This window comes from Rutidosis leptorrhynchoides, chromosome 4, assembly GCF_046630445.1.
Source record: "Rutidosis leptorrhynchoides isolate AG116_Rl617_1_P2 chromosome 4, CSIRO_AGI_Rlap_v1, whole genome shotgun sequence".
Taxonomy (NCBI): domain Eukaryota; kingdom Viridiplantae; phylum Streptophyta; class Magnoliopsida; order Asterales; family Asteraceae; genus Rutidosis; species Rutidosis leptorrhynchoides.
In genome coordinates, this window is record NC_092336.1 from 59,456,015 (window position 1) to 59,463,001 (window position 6,987).

The following is a 6,987-nucleotide window of genomic DNA, read 5'->3' on the forward strand; positions in this document are numbered from 1 at the left end:
GAACAGGTTTGTTTATTTTAATTGGACCTCGTTTGGGTTACCTAATCGTCTGCGAAAGACTTTAGATAACTGGTAAATACCCGTGTGTTGAGGGGTATTGTGAGATAACACAATTAAGTGTTATACCAGCTGCCACTTTCTCATTTTCTCTTGAAAATTCACTAAATCACTCACTATCACCTAACCTCATATTCATCATCTCAACCAACCCTAAATCATTTGATCTTGAATTGAAGCTTGCTTTTGGTGTCAAAACGTTCCTTGTGTCATTGTGATTCTAACAAGGTAAGGTTTTGTAACATCCGTTTTTCAGTTACACGTTATTTCGAGCGTCATTCGAAATACGAGGCATGTAAGTGTATATTTGGATCCCAAATAAAGTTGGAGTTGATGTTCTAAAACCTTACCATTAGATAGTAAATCTCATTACGTTTCCAACGATATTTGATTCGTCGAAAACGGAGTTACGGTTTGAAAGTTACGACCAAAACAAGTTCAGTTTCAGACTCAGTTCATTGGGACTCCGTCCAGACTTTAGGACGCCGTCCAACAATGAAGGTTAGGACGCCGTCCAAGCTTTTTGGACGCCGTCCAGAAGGCCTGATGGGCCAGCAGCTCTATTTTACTCAAATTAAAAGGGGTATTTGGGTCTTTTCACTTGGGGTCGGTTTGGGATCATCAAAAACGATCTAGAACTCCATTTGGAGCTCATTCTCACCCACACAAAACACTCTCATCTTATTTTAGAGAGAGAGGGTTAATTTAGAGTGAGAAAGCTTGGTTTGGTGAAGAAGATGAGCGTTTCGGGTCAAAGCTCGAGAGTTAAAGTTGTTCCTTTCATTCACGGCTACATTTTGGTAGTATTGGTAAGTCTCAACTCCGAATTTCATTGTTAAGATTCTTGTGTACATTTAGGGTTTGAGCTTGTTATTTGTAAAACCCTTTTAGATGATGAAGAGGGTTTATGAAAACCCAATATTTTGATATTTTGCAGGTTTTGGGTTGGTTAATGATTTAAGCATGTTTAAGGTTTGTAAGTGGGGTATAATCACTTGTATTAGTGATTTTAGGAGTATTGGAACTTGTAAGACCCATTTGGGGGTAAAATGGGTGAATTTGGGTTATGTTGAGACAAGGAAAACCCTAATAGCTATGATCTAGGGTTTGGCCATGTTGAATTGAAGTCGTATACCGGTAAGGTTCGAGTTAGATAAACGGGGCATCGATTTGAACAGCGTGAGATGTCCGATTTGTGATGGTGACATTGAGACGGTGGAACATATACTTTTTTCTTGTCAAATGGCCAAAGACATATGGGCGAAAGTCCTTAAATGGTGGGGGTATAATTCGGCTTTATTCGGGTATGAGGATATTTTTAATGGTACCTTCGGCTACGTAGCACATGATCACAAAAGGAACCAATGGCAAGCGGTTTGTTGGGTGGTTTGTTACATTATATGGAAGAATCGAAATGCAAAGGTGTTCAAGAATAAGCTCGAGACGGTCCCATCTTTATTTAGCGAGGTTCAAGTTCTTTCATACGATTGGATTTCACGACGTTGCAAGGGTCATATTATGGATTGGCTTCAATGGTTCTCACAACCTTAGTTTCTCTCTTTTGTTAGTTGCAATCTTTGCAATTAGCTTAGGGCGGTGTAATTTGTTTTCTCTATTTCTTTCGTGATGTATTGTGTTGTTAAGGTTGCCCAGTCAACCATGTACTATTCGTGATTGTTTAATATAAGTCCTTCTTGCTTTTCAAAAAAAAAAAAAATTGTGTTGATTAGTCATTAATACATTTGTAAGTGATGGAAGAATTGTAAATGGGTCATGTTTGGCTAAAATGGTATGTATAAGTGTTGAAATGGGTCGAATGAGTTAAAGTTGACCCAATTGGGTGAAATGGGTATGAAACACCCTAAGTTTGTGCTAATTGGTGTTAGTAGACTTACATCACTAGTTTTAGTAATTAAAGATGAGTCTTGGCCATTTTATGGGCGGTTTTGGGTGTGAGTGAGTATTTTGGTTAATTCCACAAGTTGTGTATTAAATGTGTACTTATGTATTAGGTACCTTGCTCGAAGCATACGGAAGTGCTAAATCACCACCGACGTGATAAGGTGAGTGGAATAATTATATGTGTAGGTATATAATGTATCTATTTGTTGTAGCGTGAAATGTGTAGTGTCGAGGTGCTAAGACACCATGTTTCACGTGAAGAGTGTAGCATCGAGGTGTTAAGATGCCACTCGGGTGTAGCATCGAGGTGTTAAGATGCCACCTAGGAGTGTAGTGTCGAGGTGTTAAGACACCACTCCGTAAAATAATGAGTGTTGCATCGAGGTGTTAAGATGCCACTCGGGGTGATGTGCCGAGGTGTTAAGGTGCCACCCTAGGGGTTAGTGGTGCGAGGTGTTAAGTGCCCTAACGGATGTTATGAACACCGATGGCGTTTTCGCGAGCGCCGTTCCCTTGTACTATTGGTTAACCATGGTTATTTGTGTTGTAGCGTAAGCATATTATATTGTTCATATTATATATGCTTTTGTTATGCTAGCTTGATTATTGGAGGTTATAGCTTGTAATTGTGATGATAAGCTAATTGTGTTGCTAGCATGTATGCGGTATGTGAGTAAGTGTTTGCAAGTAGGTATATTATATATGTATGTGTATAATTATTGCATTCACTAAGCCTCGGCTTACCCCTCTCGTTGTTTACCTTTTTACAGGTATTGTGTTATTGATTCTAGCTAGTTGTTAGACTAGACGTGCAGGAGCGGTTGGGCTTGATGGGGTAGCTTTCGGATAATTGGACGCGGATGGGGGTTTTGGTAGTCCCCGGGATTATGCTCTTGGTATCGGGTTGGGTTGTACAGTTCTAATCCGTCTAAAGAGATAAATGGGTCGAAACTGCTACTTTATTTGTAAAACGGGTCATTGTGAGCCCGGGGTTGTAAAACTTGTTTTTATGGTGGCAATATCTTAGTTTTACTTAATATGTCATATTGTGAAAATGGTTTCATTGAAAAGTGTCGGGGAGCGAGTTTTTCGCTCGTGTATAAACAAAAACTGATCAGTACTTTTTAGTTCATTGGGACGCCGTCCCAAATCCTTGGACGCCGTCCCAGTTGTAAAGGCTGGACGCCGTCCCGATTTCTGGATGCCGTCCAGATGGGCAGTCACAGAATTTTTTTTTTTTGTGTCGTGTTTTTGGTAAATCAATGTTGGGTTGTTACAAGTAGTATCAGAGCATAGTCTAAGGGAATTAGGTGACCTTGGAATAGGTGCCTAGTCTTAGAGTTATTGGCGGTTATATATTATTTGCGGGACTTGTAGGATTACGGGTCGGATTGAGATTTGTTAGTGCCTTAGAGTAGGTGACTAACTAGGACTTGTTTTTGTCCAAAGTGTAATGATGTGGGGCCTTATTTCACGTGTAAATTAGTGCCTTAGATTGCTAGTGCCTTAGGTAAGTAGGTGAACTTGGATGTTGTTTTAGTGATAGTCACCTAGGTTGTAGGTTGACTTGTCGTTGTGGTGTACTTGTGTACGTTTATTACTATTGTATATTGGTGTATATATATATATACAGGTATCTAATTGGTGCGTTGTCTTAGAGATAAATCTATTGGATAGATTCAAAGGTTTGGCGGTTTTGAGTGATCAAGTTCACGGTAAGGACTTTGGTCATTCGGGTACTAGGAGTTATTGCGTGTTATTTTGTGTGAATGTTACGTCAGTCCGGGTAAAGTACTTTGCGTGACCATGTGGAAATGGTAAGATACGCATTTGTAATAATGACCGATCACCATTATTATGAAAGTGTATCTTGACACTAAACATGACATGACAAGTACCGAACGGAGGAGACGTGGCATGGTTGGGGTAGAACGGGACGAATTAGGAATTTTTTATTGGTTCCTAGGATATAGTAGTCTTGAGTGATGTGCTTGTTATCACTTCAGGTTCTTTGTGAGTCGTGAAGTGTACGATGGAATCGGTTAGTTAAGTGAGCGAGCTAACTCACGAGTTTGGTGCGTGCTTAGCCACCCTAAGTAGTGGGTGCATTATTGAGATTGTAATTGGTTTTAGTTACCCATCGTAACTAGGATGACCGATTTACGCTTGCGTGTGTGCGACGAGGACTTGAATTCCGTAATGGAATGCGACAAGTCTAATGATTGTAGTTTTGAGTTACACTCGGTAGAGTGTGTGGGTAGAGAATCGTGTTAGGATTCTAATTGTGAGTCGCCTTGGAATTGGCGAATCGAGGAGTCTTCGGGTCATTAAACTCATGGGAGTGGGACCCATATGACGATGTTTACGATAGTGTGTTGGTGTGTTGTGGATTATAGGGTAACATTCCTAACGGAATACCCCTGTCGTTGTGACTGTGCCGATAGGTGGAAGGGTGTAAGACTTGGTGTTCTCAAGCATCTCCTTAGTGTTAGATGAAGGGTTTCGTTAGGCTATATCATTTTGGCCTTGTGAGAATTGTGGGTAGCGTGTGATCGCTAGGAACCTTCGATAAGACGATAAACCGTAAGGTTTGTCGGGTATGTAGGACTTCGGGTCATTATTATAGAGAGACGGGTGACATCGGGTGTATGGAACCTAAAGATCGATTTCTAAAATTTAGTAGGTTGAGGCGGGAGTCTGTATGACACTGCGTCAGGTGCCTTCTTATACCTGCTAGTGTGATGTTCAACTCCGATGATGGTGTGATCACTTTGTGCTTAGGGTGCCGGTGAGATACCCTTGGAAGCAGCGGAGATTATAATAGTGATCGACGGGTGATAGTAATACGACGGTTGCAAAAGTTGAAGTTTAAGAGCATTGTGATGAATACTTCTTATGAAGTGACGGGTGAGCAAATCTAGTTGCTCTTAAGTGATAGACGGGTAAAGATGACCGGTGAGCCGGTGACGGACTTAATGGTCGGTTAGTCCGAAGGGTTTTGATGAAGTGTTGATATTGTGGTTGACGCAATTATGGTGTCAGAATTGGTCACTCTTCTCCATGAGAGTGAGCAATTGTTGATAACGATTCGTCAAGTGGAAGGTCGGGTGATCTCGACTGAGAATCACGACTAAGTAAGCGGCGTGACATATGCCTAGGCTTAGAGGCATATGTAAGACTTTGGTGGAGTTTGCTTTTCGAACGATTAAGGTAGTTAGTTGTGAATTGTGGTATGAAGGTGCGATTTCATCGCGTGTACGACGTCTCAAGTGATTGTGCATGTCGGCTCTGAGAGCCTAAACCGAATTTGCGGTGAATTGATGTTTATGACCAATGGTGAGAATGGTCAGGTGTGACGTGGAATTACAATTCCGCGAGATGTTATCATCTTGGCGGTGAGAATAGGGAGATAAATCCTAAGTGGGGGAGTTTATACTGCCTCCCAAGGAAAACTCCAGTGGTGTTATGTATAGTGAAATGTTGGAGCGTACCATGTTAAGCCTCAATGAGTATTCGGAGCTCCTAACGAGGAAGAGTGACGGGTTGCTAATGTCGACTCGAGATCGTGCTTTACGATTGTGAGTTACAACTCGAGAATGTTATGCGTGAAGATTGTGATGATGGGATCGAAGGAAGTGTAAGACTTCCTATGTAAGGTGGTCGTGTAGTACCAATGTGCGGCATGAGACCAAATGTGAAGTTTGAGATCCCGGAGTGAGAGAATGAAGTGTCGTTGCGAGTGCTCCTGTAGTGAAAAATCTGGGTTGTCATGAAACCCGGACAGTATAATTGAATGAGAACGAGTTTGATATCGTGGCGAATATCGTATTTTCCCTGTTGGGAAATGCAATCGTGAAGATTGTCAGTGGATTATTCCACTTTATGGACGAATGTGAGGCGGAGAGTGTCGATTTTGACTGTCTCACATCGAGACACGCAAATGTTGTTTGTTTGCGAGAGTGTGCTCCCTAGTGATGCGACTGTTAGTTGCATTGAAATGTTGAGACCATCCTTAACGGACGGTCTAGGTAGGAAAGTTCACCCGGCTTGGTGAATATTTTTGTGAGTCGTGTGGCGAATTGCGGAAATTTTGTGATGATGATTCGCCGTTGACGGGATTTTGGTATACGAATAGCTTCTATGCTAGTACTAGGAAGCCGTATTGTATGGTTCAGAGGAGAAACTCTATGACGATGTGTTGATGTTTCGTCTAATTCGTGGTGTATTATTGTCGTCCTGGATTAATCCAGTGACGTATAGTCGTGTGTGGATCGATCGGCGGGAAAGTGGTGCTTTTTAAGTGTTATTGTGGGGTTATTAAAATTTTTTTGTTGAAGGAATGATCCGGTGTAGAGCCGGAGGGTGTTTGGTTCTTGGCCTAAAGAATATTCAGGAATGATCGGTCGAGTAGTACGGTTATGAACCGAATGAGTACGAAATTTTAAGGAAGCATGAATCCTTCTCGATTTGGATTAATGTAAGACTTGGTTCGCGGCGTAGTGAATTTAGAAGATCGCATAGGGCGATATAGTTATGGATGACGCTTGTTGCGTGTTGCAGCCGTGAGAACTTGGAGGAAAATGTGGTATTTTTTCGTATTTCCTAAATGGAAATTCTGGACGTTGAGTGTATGAGATATCGTTTATTGCGGTAGTGCACGCTAGTGATCATTAGCGTGTGGTGGGATCTTAGAATTCACGGATGATGTTATGGATGACGGGCTTTGTTGTGTTTTGTAGGAATCGTGAGGTGTGACGACGATGGTTGCCGGTGAATTGTCCTTCTTTTGGGAGGATTGTGAAGTACGGTTGTTGTATTATGATGCGTTAGTGCACGAAGCGAGGATTCGGATGAGTTTACTACTTGTGTGACTCCGCGTTGGAAGCGGAAATGTTCGTGAGAAAAGTGCTTAACTTCTAGTGTTTGTGCGGATCACGAGGACGTGATCCAATTTAAGTAGGGGAGAGTTGTAACAGCCGTTTTTCAGTTACACGTTATTTCGAGCGTCATTCGAAATACGAGGCATGT